The sequence below is a fragment of the Zosterops lateralis genome (genome assembly GCF_965231275.1).
Source record: "Zosterops lateralis genome assembly, chromosome: 16".
Lineage (NCBI taxonomy): Eukaryota > Metazoa > Chordata > Aves > Passeriformes > Zosteropidae > Zosterops > Zosterops lateralis.
This window is the reverse complement of record NC_139776.1, coordinates 8,058,010-8,071,195: the sequence shown is the minus strand read 5'-3', so window position 1 is coordinate 8,071,195 and position 13,186 is coordinate 8,058,010.

The following is a 13,186-nucleotide window of genomic DNA, read 5'->3' as shown; positions in this document are numbered from 1 at the left end:
TTAAGTTTCCAGCAAGTGCATGGGGAGGCTTTGGAATAGTGCCAGGAGATTTTTGTCTCTTTTAGTGCTTGAGGAACCTCGAGAAGTGCTTCCTGAGGCTTGTCCCACCCATCCTGCAGCTGCCAGCTCCTTCCCAGCAGACAGTGTTTCCTCAAAAAATCCCCTGTGCTGGGACACCCCCACGGCCACTCCTGGCCATAAGAGCACTTTTGTTCTGGTGCCCTCAACACTTAATACCTCTGTGAGACCAAATGTGGGGGTTTTTTACAACCTGGTGCGTCTTACACAACACAAGGGGATAATACACACCTAAATAAATCCCTATGGAGTGTGTGCTCACATTATCTGTGCCTGGCTCTGGACAGAGCCTTGCACAACCAGCACCAGCAGGCTCCACGTGGGACCTGCTGCCAGCAGGAGCTGCTCCAAAGAGCTCCAAAGGAGAGGGAGATACCAGCAAGAGCTGTGCCAGCACTGCACTGCAAGCTCCCCTCTGCCCCCAACCAGTCAGGCAGGCTGCAGCAGGGCACCCACATGCACCCAACCCAGGTGCCACAGGCTGAGTTTCAGGAATACTCTCATAAGGTACCAGTTTGTGCTCTGAAGGCACAGCCTCCCCACCCATCCATGTGCCATGGAGCAGGCAAACAGGTGTGGGGAGTCAGAAACACATAAATAAATACCCAGAGAGGAAAGTACTGTGACAGTGAGAGATTTTATTGAAAGAGCAATAAGAGAGCAACCTTTGTGCCTCAGAGCTTTGCTTCCTGGCTCTGGATGTTAAAAGTGGGCACAGGAGCCCCCAAACATCCACCAGTTGAGCAGGTTTCCCACCCTGATGCTGGCCAGGGGCTGCTGCCTGTCCTGCTCAAGCCACAACCACAGCGGAGAGCAGCACTTGAGAGAAAGGAAGAGGGAGAATGGAGCAGAGCAGGGCTTGGCGTGCATGTGCTGCCTCAGAAAGGGAGCAGCATCGAGGCTCCTCCTGAGCAGGATCTTCCTAGAGTGGTCTGGCCAGAAAAGTCATCCACCTGCAAGAAGCAGAACAAAAACTACTCAGTTTTCTCATTCAGACTTTCATCAGCTTTTTTTCATATCCCAGGTGAGGTTTTCCTGTGGGTCCACACCAGCAGAGGGAAACTGGGAGCAGCCCATGGGAAATGAGGTTGGCCAGGGTGGTGCAGGGCTGTGGGATCTGCATGTCCCAGCCCTGGGTGGGCACATTTCCACTCCCCAGGAAACAGCACAGTGGGAAAACTCGATCCTTACATCAGTGATGTCGACTTCAGCATTCCTGAGGTTGGTGTTGAGGACGTTGGGTAGTGGGATTGACACACTGAAGGCATCTGCAAAAACAGGTATAAGAATCTCATCACAGGGATGAAACATGGAATGAAGGCAGCAAGGAGAGGGGGAGACCCCCAAATCCAGCTGAATCTGAGATGAGAGGGGACCCTGACCCCCCATACCTTTAACAGAGGGTACATATACAGTTGTGAGGACCTGCTTGAGCCATTCTGCGAGCGAAGAGGCCTGCAGGGAAGAGGATGTGTCAGCAGCAGAAGAGAGCAATGGTTATTGGGCCATGTCAGGGTTATCTGTTGAGTTCTACTCAGTTTGCCATGAAATACGAGAACTAGGAAGCTTCCTCCAGTGAAACATTCCCAGGACTGAGGGTGGATATGCTCTTTGGGTAATTTCTTTTTAATTATTCCTCCCCCATTCCCAGCACCCCCATTGTGCTGCCAACAAGTGAGGAGAGCTACCCAAGTGTCACTGCTGTAGGGCATGGGGGATCTGCAGTGTAGAGAGCAATTGCCCTCTGCCAAGAAAAGCAGAAGGGTGAAAACTGAAGTGGAATTAGCTTTTGGTTTTCCTCCCCTACACAGAGCCTGTGGCCATTGCATCACTCACTGCAGCACCTCAATCCAGCGCATGCACTTACGGTGGGAGCGTCAAGACTCGGGGGGTAACGTGTCAGGTTGATGCTACAAAAGATAAAAACAAGGAAGAGTTGGGGTGTGTTGGTGCAGCCTCCTCCAGGCCCTTTCTTGGTCTGGAAGTTTTCTCACCCTCATAAATATACAGGATTTTAAAATTAGAACAGCTGTTTTACAAGTTTCTCATCAAGTCAGCCGTGCAGTTGGTCTGAGGTTGGGGCCGGGAGGAGGCAGGAAGGCTCCAGAACCCTTGACATCTTTACTATGCCTACATCACTGGCCCCCACCAGCCCCATTTGTCCCCAGGCAGAGCCCCCCCACCCGCAGAGCTGGGCTCTACCTGTCAAGAGCCAGGGAGGTTTGCAGTTTGCCATCAGAGACTGATGGGCTGATGCTCAGAACGATGTCCTGGAAATGGAACAATGAAAGAAATGAGGTTATTCCCCTGCACAGCTCCCAAGACTGAAAAGTGTATTTGTAAATTACCCATTCTGAGAAAAAACACTTGTCTGTGCCGAGAAGCCACATTTTTGTGACAGATGGCATCATGTATCTCTCTCCCCAGGGTTCACCTTCCTGTCTTTATTTTGTGTTATTCCTGAAACATTTTACTTACGCTTTATGCTTGGTTATGAGCTTGTTTAAAGGACTGGGCATCACTGTTTTGATGATGCAGTAAATACAAAAGTACAAATGCTGCAGGGCATTTGTAGGGTAGGGCAAGCCAAGGGGATGCCAGCAGTCGTCCAGCCTGGGATGGCATCTCATCCCCCGGGAGCTCACTCACCATATCGAGGGAGAAGAGGCGCCCCTGGGGGGCCTGCAGGGCAGAACTGACAAAGTCGATAGTGGCTTTGAGGGTGACAGTGGCTTTTCCATCCTTCACAGTCACTACTGGCTCGTTGCTTACTCGGACACGCAGCTCCAGTGGCAGAGAGCCAGGGAGGACCCGGGTGAGCTGCAAGGGCAGAGGAGGTCAGGGCAGGGGTGGGGTGGGTGGTGGGGTTGGAATCAATGCACATGGAGAAGGTGACTGACCTGGGGGATGAACTGGAAAAGGGCAGACGTGGTCAGGGAGTTGCTCTGGGGAACCTGTGGGAACAGCACCGGTGACATTGCTGCCCGGGAGGGGCTGTGCAAAGCCCACACTGGGCTCAGCTGGACCCCACAAACACAAGCAGGCAAAGGTGGGTCACCCAAGAGCAAGCAGGACACTGACCTGGCCTTGCAGAGGGAATCTGCCACCCATCAGGCTGGTGATGTTGAGGCTGAGGGCTCCCTGCCCCTGGACCTGCTCCAGCAGAGCACTGAGGGTGTCCTGGGAGAGGCTGAGCCGTGGTGGGCGGCCGGTGGCCAACTGCAGGCTGGCAGTGAGTGGCAGTCCCTGTGTGGGGGTCATCATGCCAGGCCTGGCATTCTCAGAGAGGAGCTGCAGGGGACAGAGCAGGGAAGGACATTGGTGGGGCTTAGGGGATTGCACTGGGCACCCTTCCTGCCTGTGGACCTCGTGGAGAGGCTCACACGAGGTTTGTCAGCACTTAAATGATGGCAGGGCTGCTCCAGGCTGCTCTGGCACAGGCAAGGGCTGCATCTGCTATATCCTCCCCACTGAAACACTGCCACATATCCTGATTGGAAAGACACATTGCTGATATTTTATGCATGATTCTGGTCCCTGTCAATTACCAAACTTTGACAAACCACTTATAAACAGAACATGGCCGTGAGCAGTGACTGCTGCTTCTGTATGAAATTAAACTTTTCTGATTAAAAACTATGAGACTGCTAAAATTATGCTTAATTAAGTAGCATCAAGCCACTCTTGCTCATGCCACCATCAAAGATTAACAGGCAAAAAATAAAGTAGAGACCCAGCAGTGGCAAATGCAGGGATGTGGCTGGAGCAGACTCATCAGAACCTTCCCATGAACATGTGCCTCAAGGCAGTTGAAATCTGGGTAGCCTTTGACAAACAGCCACCATGTTCCAATGAATCCCCCAAAGTCAGAGGTTTTGGGACCAGGAAACAGTGTCACTCACATTCAGATCCATCTGGATGGCATCACTACTGAGGATGGAGAAGGAGGGCAGGTCCCCCAGAGCCCCGAGGGGAAGCACCTCTGTGAACACAGGGAAGAAATCTCTTCAGCTGCAATGGCAGGAGATGCTCCCAAATCCCATGGTCCCAAGAGTTACTGGAACCAGCAGCAGCTCCTGCTCACAGCATTCCCAGCTAGAAAAGCCACTAGAAGACAACATTTTGCAGCAAAAATGTTGTTTCTAAAAGCAACCATTCCCGTGGTGGGTTTCTGCTGGAAGACCTGGGTGCTGCTGCTAGGGCAGGGAAACTGAAAGCTGGGAGTTGTGCTTTTAGAAAATTGCTAAAATATTTGTATTTACCTAATGTAGAAAGCCAAGCAATGCTGAGGGCAGGATGTCACAGGGAAGAGGGGAACAGGAAGTGTCAACACTTACGGTTCCTGGAGCCGAGCAGGGAGCTCAACACCTTGAGTTTGGCATTGATGATGTTGCAGCCCTGGGGAAGCAGAGGAGAGTGAGAGACTCCTGGGACCTGCTGCACCAGTGGGTGACAGGGCACCAACACAGACAGTGACAGCGGGCTCTGCTGGGCTGCACATGTGGGCAGAGCTGCTGCAGGCAGTGCTGGGGGGCACATCCCATCACACAGGACTCAGCATCGTGTGGGTGAGCAGCCCCTCTGAGCCAGCATGGGTCTCATCTGGGTTAGTGGCTGCTAAACCAGCACCTGGCTCAGAAATCTGTTTGCCAGCAGGGCCTGGCACAGGTGATGGTGCTGGTGCCTTTCAGCAGGAGGACAGGCTGACCGCCCTGCTGAGCTCACAGCTGTGCAAATATCCACATCCCTGGGGCAGCCTGGCCTTCCGCCTGCCCTGCCCCTGCTGCCTGCCCACCCAGCACTGTGCTGGGGGGTTGCATGAAGGTGTCTCTGCAGACTCACCAGATCCTGCAGAGCACCTCTAAGGAGGCGATTCAAAGGCTCATCCAGAAGTGGCACTCTGGGTCTGGTAACAGGAAAATAGGAAATAGCAAGTGACAAAGATTAATGCTGGAAACTAAGAGGACTTCACACAAGAGAAACATGAGGCCCATACTCAGTGCCAAAATAATACTGTTCCCAAGCCCTCTGAATCCTGCCCAGTGCTTAGTTCCCCACACTCAGAAATGTTCTTTTCTTAGCCCAAATTTTAGAAAAAGATCAACAGTTCCCCTCTGAGATCGACAGCTGGATCACCTTTGAGGCATCAAGCAGAAACCTGCTCCCATCAATGACCAACAGCACCAAGGTGTCCCACTGCCACAAAAGCCATGGGCCACCACCTGCTTACATGGATGTTACCTCACCCCTGAATCATACCTCACATAGAGGTTTATGTCAACAGTCTTGCAGTTCAGAGCGTTCTGGTGAGCCGTCCACGTGTCCTGGACCACGATGGTCGCATCTACGTCCACCTGCTCACAGAGTGCCTGGCCCGGCACGCTGCCCAGGGGAAGCACAGAGGCAGCTCAGGACACTTGCTGACCATCTTCTTTCCAAAGAGATGGTGACTCCCTGCCCCAAGCTGTGCCCCTGATGGGCATGCCATACCTGCTCTCTACCAGCAGCTGTGTGCTGAAGTCCACCTGGTGCCCAAAGCCTGGCAGGGAGCGCACACTGATTTTGGGGAGGGTGTTGTTCAGAATTCTCAGTCTGGATGGTTGAAACAAGGAAAACACAGTGAACAGCACGTTTGCATAGTCCTGTCCCCTCAGTCCCCAGCTGTGCTCTTGGGGTCCTCTTCCCCCTGGGTCATCAGGGACCCCCACCAGCCAGGAGCAGCTTGTGGCACATACAAGGCACCCTGGAATATCAGGAACAGGCAGAAACTCCCAGAAGATGAACCCCCATTTATGAACACACCCCAGGAGGGGAGGGAGGGGGCCTTGTGTGTGCAGGTTCCAGAACAGGACCTGCTTCCCCCAGCATAGCTCAGGCACACCAGGCTGCTCAGGGACACCATCTCCCACTTTCACTCACCCCACGAGTTCTTCACCATTTTTACCAAGAAGGCTGCCAACAAGACCGTTTCTGCCAAGGAGGCCATTTTTGCCAATGAGAAGCTCAAGGACGGTGTCAAGGAGAGTGTCAACAAGGCCATCTTTGCCAAGGAGACCATCAACGACACCACCTTTGCCAAGGAGACCACCGAGGATGCCATCTGCACCAAGGAGGCCATCTGCACCAAGGACACCACCAAGGAGACCATCTCCACCAAGGAGACCATTTCCACCCAGGAGACCATCTGCACCAAGGACACCACCAAGGAGACCATTTCCACCCAGGAGGCCATCTTCACCAAGGACACCACCAAGGAGACCATCTCCACCAAGGAGACCATCTGCACCAAGGACACCACCAAGAAGACCATTTCCACCCAGGAGACCATCTGCACCAAGGACGCCACCAAGGAGACCATCTGCACCAAGGAGACCTCCAACAGCACCATCTTCTCCAAGGAGGCCACCAAGGAGGCCTCCAGCAAGTCCATCTTTCCTCAGGAGACTGCCAACAGGACCATTTTTACCCAGGAGATTGCCAACAGGACTTTGTTTGCCAAGGAGACCGCCAAGCAGATTGCCACCAACGGGACCACCTTGAGCTCTCTGGGGAACACCTTTGGCTGGTGGATCTCTAAAACCTGAAGAACAGGGTGAGAGGTCACTGTGAGCTACGTGGACTCAGCACACAAGGTGTGCCAGCCTGGCTCTTCCTTCCCCTCCCCTGTCCCTCTTCGTACAAAAGAGGTGGTAGCACCAGCCACTCTAAAGTATCTGAAGTGTCATTTCCAAAGTGCTTTATAAATACAAATTACCAGCACTGCTGGGCAGATCTGGACCAGCTTCTGATTTTATGAGCATGGTGAAGAGAAGAATTGGTCTCAAAAGAAGGATAAATCCTGTGTTTTACATATACTTACCATTCATATCTGCTCTGGCAGGTGAGAACGGGATTCCAAGTCCTTGTGAAGGGATCAGCAGGCTGTTGAGGAGGACAACAGTCCACAACGCCAACATCTTTGGTCCTGATAACTGTGGGAAGTGATTGCCATGAGTGCAGTGCTGGGAGAGTGAGCACCAGCCCATGGAGGGAGGAAAGAGAAGGGAGGGAGGAGAAAGAAGGAATGCCTCTCAGGGAAGACAAAACTGGAGAGGAGGCTGCTGGCACCTCTCCTGCCTCCTCATCACAGTGGTGATGATGGACAGTAACCCTCCTGGTGGCACTTTCCTGCAGGAGGAACCAGAATGTCAGCACCAGTTATTCCAAAGACCAATGGCCAGAGCAGCCAAGGGGAAAGCAAAGTGTTGTTGGGATATTCCTGCTGTGACCCTCCCAGTGCTGGTGAGCAATGGGTGAGCTGTGTGATCTGGGATGCATCCATTCTGGATGGGGGTTTCTCCAAGAAACAAATCCTGCATGCCACAGAATGGGTAAACAAGACATTTCTGACAACATGTTTGTCTCTAGAAGAAAAACAACAACATCTACAGAGTACAAATGCACCAACATATCTAGCAAGGAGAGAACCTCCAGGGTGAATGTCATGATTTCTTCACAAACATCAGATTCTGAGGCTTCCCTCTGCATAGAAACACCTGATAGAATTGTAAGAAAGAGAAAGTAAACTTTAACATTTCAGTGTCATTGAAATATTTCTGTGGGACCTACAACTTGAAGCAGCTTCTTTTTCGTTTTTAAAGAACCAAAATGAACTTCGTTGCTCCAAATCTATTTAAATGTAAATAACTCATCAAAAAGGGATCAAAACAAGTGTGAGAGGTCTAATTCACCTTAGCTAGAAATCTATGGGCAGATAATCGAGTTATACCAAAGATAATTTAAGTGATAATTGTTTATGAAAACCCTGAAATACCCTTTCTTCTGCAAGGACTGCAAATCCAATGAGCACGCACATCTCTTCTGGAGAAACCTGCACTGAAAGGCACCATTTACTTCTCAGAGCATAACTCAAGCAGGCAGCAGGCAAGAATAACAATTTTTGTTAAAAGGCCAACACTCCCAAAGGAACACTGAGGTTTTGCAGAGGCAGAAGCAAGGAACACACTTTTTGAGGAATAAGTTTGCTCTTACCTGGCCAAGCTCTCTCTCCAGCCAACGTCCCTGTCTTATGAAGATCACCGGGATCCAGGACCTTCATATATAGAGCTTCACAGCAGGAAAAAGGCAGGCGATGTCATTTGGGACATCCAAAATAATTGGTGGGGAGCAAAACAAACAAGGTCTTGTTTCTGGTGACTTCCACTGCAAATATTTCCTTGGAGATACTAGGAGTTAGGTAAATCATTGAGCAACGACCTGTAGGCACAGACTCAGCCAGCTTTGGGTGCCTGGTTTGGTACATCATCCTTTCAGCTTGTCAAGATGGGATGTGGCTGAGATGTCATGCCATGATAAAATACCTTTCTTTCTTTTTTTTTTTTTCCTAAATAAAATTTATGTTCTGACTAAAAAAACATGTCAAAACACTAGCCACCCCTGGCTGCTCATACTTCTGCAGTTCTCAGTGTTGCAGTACTGAGCAGTAAGCCCTTGTGGGGGGATGTGCCACTTGTCATGATGAATAAGGACCAGGCAGCACCTTTTCCAGTGTAAAAACAGACTGTAGAGATAGTAATAGAGCCAGATATTCCCTGTCCAGGCACCAGGACATGCCCAGCATTCCCATCCAACTTGCCTACAGCCAGATCAGATGTCACGGCCTAACAGATACCCTGAGCTGACAGACTCTTTGGAGAGAAACCACCTAACTGGGAAAGGCTGCCCTTATCTAACTGGTATGGAGTTGCTTCCAGGTCCATCACCTCTGCTCAGAGCACTCCAGAGGGCTGGAGGTAGGATGTGCTTTAACAGGAAGACACTGTTGAGAGGCTGATGCCATTGAGCTGGAAGGTCCCAGGCCAGAGCTTGTTGGTTTGGGGTCTTTTTGAAGTTCTGGAAGGATTGTTGATCCCACTGTGGGATGACACCTTTCTGTCACACCACCCCATGCAACAGAAGTGCTGCAGTTGTCCAGGGTCTTCCGCCTCCTCCCTGCAGCTCTGTCCAGGCCCCTGCCCTGATTGCTGCCAGGACACACAGAGACACTGCAGCAGATCTTTGGGGCAAGGAAAAGAAACCCTCCTCCACGGGCCCCAGACCAAACGTGGTCCCCATGCATGGAGCACATCCCAACATGCACAGCAAAAGCTGTCTGTGCTGAAGGGAGAATGCACCAGCTGAGGGGACTGGGATGAACTCTTCACTCTCTGATGTCATCAACAGCAGGAGTGGATGGCAATGGCTGCTCTGCAGCTCTGCAGAAAAATAATCCAGAAAATTTGCTTGCTCTGTGTTAATACTTTCTGTAAACTTGGAAATAAATATTTCCAGCAGATTAGCCAGCTTTGGACACACATTATTTCCAGCTTTGAAAAAATACCTTAGTTAAAGGCCAAGGAAGGGGTGGTAAAGATGTCAAAGCACTGAAGGAGTTGTCACTCTCCCTGCAACCTGATCAGCCAGGACCTCTGGAGCACAAAGCCCGGCTGTCATGGTGAGATCATGACCTTTGATAAGATGGATGAGGGTGTTAACAAGATGGTATTAAGTTATCATCCATCCTGAATCACCTCATACTCCAGGAGCCACTGTCCAAAACCTGAATGACCATGAAGACAGCCCCGATACTGGTCAGTGCACAGGGAAGGGGCAGGGTGGCAGCTCTGGGAATAGCTCCTGTGCAGTGACCTTTCAGGCATGACAGTAACTTGGCCTCTCCCCAGTGGCTGCTGAATGCAGAGGCCTCTGACCACTGGATATTTTGGAAAAAACGAGGCAGATTCCGATAGAGAAAGACACGGTGATGTCCAGGTCTCGCTAAAGTGACTTTCAAAGCCCCAAGGACACAAAGCCAAATTGCTGAGTGAGGACAGAAACACGGAGTAAACCAGAACGGATTTGGTCAAAGGGAGAAGAATAGGACTGGTGTGAACAGACAAGTTTGCCTCAGTTCTCTGTGCTTGAAACACCTGAAATGAAGCTGTCAGGCAAACAGTAAGGGGCACATATTCCCAAGAAGAGTCTGAGACCTTGATGTTAGCAGGCTCCAGTCAGAGCAGGCTGGGGGAAACATCCTAGCTATGGTTGGAAAATGAGGTGGATCTGCTCTGCTCTCCCATTGATGGCATCATTCAGACATGGCCTGACTCCCTGAGGAAACCAAGGTTTGCCCTGCCATCCCTCTGGGACCACTGAGAGACTGGTACATCCCTGCTGCTGAGGGATCAGGTTTTCTGGGTCTGTGTAGGGCTCCAGGGAACAGTGCTGAACAAGGCTGCACTTCCACCCCAGGTCACCAGTACCAGTGAAATGCTGATGTGGCTGGGCAGCAGAGCTGCTCCATGAAATATTAACTAGATGCTCCCTGAGATTCCCAGCCTCAAATTCTCTAAGAAAGCTGTGGACAGATATTTGGATTCGTTTTTTTTTTTCTCTGCTCAAAGGATTGATACTCAAACAGTTTAATTTGTTTGTTAGCTAATGCAAGAACAATAAGGGGAATCTGGCCCATGCTTGCAGTGACATGAAGAGAGGTATCACAAACCCCAGTTTTCATGTGGAGCTGGTTTTACAGCTCCTTCCTCACTGTTGAGAGCTCCCAAGGAGAATGATTCCTTACACATGATGCAGAACAAATCCCTGTGGAGAACAGACAGGGTTCTGGGAGCCTGCCTCCCCAGCAGGCTTTCCTGGGAGTAATTTCCTAAAAACATGACAGTCTTTCCAAAGATATCCTCAATTCAACATCAGCTTCCTGTCACCAGGAAAAGATGTTCAAATCATGTCAGCTCGATGAAGTCAGGATCAAAGCTGTTTATTGACTTACTAATGACAAGAAATTATCCAGGAGTCAGTGAGTTATACACTCAGAATCAATATCAGTGAAGCAGCTGATAAATCCCAACACCAGCCCAAACCTAACTCCTTCTGGGGTCCTAATCCCTGGGCACACTTCCCACCCCTCACAGCATGTGCACTCTGGGAGCAGGGGGGCACTTTCTTGCACCTCTGTATTTTGGGAGGTGTGGATGATGCATCCTGACAATGCAAATGTGATTTATTTAGGGATCAGCTCCTTCAGGACACACAGGGCCTGCCCAGCCATGCCCAGCTGGATCTAACAGTCTCACTATAGTGTCGTGAGGTCTTTTTATCTCAGTTTGTGGAGGCAAACTCTTGGAAAGCCAAAGAAAGGAAGAGACATCCCAGGAAGACCAGCACCCTGCTTCTCCCTCCCCCATCCATTCCCACTGAGTCCTGGCCACAGTGGGGACTGGGGACTGCAGCCAGAGTCCCCATCCCTCAGGTCTCAGCCACAGGCATGTCCAGCACCAGCATGTTCTGTGGATTTCACAGCAAAAAGCACCTGGGTGGGATTTAACAGCAAATTCTGTGTTTGTGTGAGATAGACTAGCAGCACAAAATCCAGGGGTGGCCCAGGGTATGGCAAAGCCACCATGGCAGCATCCCTACCTTGCCCCCAGTGATGTTGTAGGTGGTGCCCAGCAGGTCATACAGGACCCCTGCGAATCGGAGACACTGTCAGAGACACCTCGGCCCTGGTGGGCACTGCCAGCATCTCCAGCATTTCCCTGCCTACCAAAGAATTTGGGGAATACTCAGAGGGAAAATCAACAGGGTGGGGATTCTTGGGTTTGTGTATTTTAGTTTAGTCTCTGCTTTTGGCATACTTCCCACATGAGTTAAGTAGATAAATGGATGCTGCAAGATGGGGAATTTTACTGCCATTTCAGCTGGGTTTAGGCGTGGTTAAGGGAGATGTGTTGATTTTTGGAGGTTTCAGAAAGGCAAAGAACTGTGATAGTTTGATTCTGAGGGCAGGAACAATCTTCCAAGAGGCTTCAGAGGTGCTGTCTGCATCCTTTGCAGTGGTTCTGTCCATGCAAGCAGATTCCTGCCTCTGAAGGACTGGGCAGACAGAGCCCGACTGGAGGCACTGCCCAACACTTCCCCCCTCCATGTCCACTGCAAGGGAATGGCTGGCAAGTGACTGTCCAGCAGAACCCCTGGCAGTCCTGGGGACAGGAGGAATGTGCCAGGTTCTCACCCCACAGGTGCCACACCCACGAGAGTTACTGGTGGCCAAAACACTCCCACGAATGCACATTGTACATTGGGAGCAGGGATCACTTCTGAGCATTTGTGCCTGTGGGAAAACAGTTTAGGAGGCTGATTTATCATTTGTTATTCCTTGAAATATTATTCCTCGAAACAATATTCTCATTTTCAGGATACACTTCTGGTGGGAGCAGAGCTTTGAGGCTTCCAGACCAGTGCAGATCCCACCCACAAACATCAGGAGCCTCCACTGTTGGTTACACAAACCAGGGCCTGCCTCAGTTTTCTCTGTCCCTGGGTTATTCTGGATTAAACCTGCCTTAAACTGAGTGAAGAGCAGGGTGAGATCCCCACAGGTATCTGACTAAAATGGACTGACATTATGACATGTTAGGGGGCTGCAAGTCTACCCTTTGACAAGCCTTTGGGAATCGGGTGCTCAACCCCAAGGGCAGCTCTGTCCAACCATCACACCCCTGCCCACCAGGCTGGGGCAAGGAGGCTTCCAGCAGCACCAGTGCATTTGCTGCATAAACCCAGGAATGGCTGGAAATGCTGCTTTTCACCAGTCTAAAAGCTCCTTTGTGTGACAAAACTGTGAAATCTGTTACAGTGCACTGAGAAGAAGGAGGAGGCGGAGGAGGTGGAGGAGGAAAAGGAGGAGAGGGAGGAGACGATCTCTGGGAAACAAGGATGGGAGGAGGATGGGACTTGCCAGAGCTGGCAGCACTTTCTGAAGGGTGTGGTGGAGGACCTTGGGTTGCACGCTGGGCAGGGAGAACATGTCACCCTCAGAGCCCTCATGCAGCCAGCAATAATTATTTATTGAAGATCAAAAGGTGGGAAAGTCATTGGCTAAAGAAATTGATCTGGTACAGATTAGGGCAAAATTTGCCTTGTGTCTAATAAAATGTGTTTTCTCTCTTTGCAAACCTTTTCTCAAGAATGCCATCTTCTGGTTTTAAATGAAGCTGAATGTTTTCATCCCTAAAAGAAGCTCTGACAGTCTGAGAGTACAAAGCAGACAAAT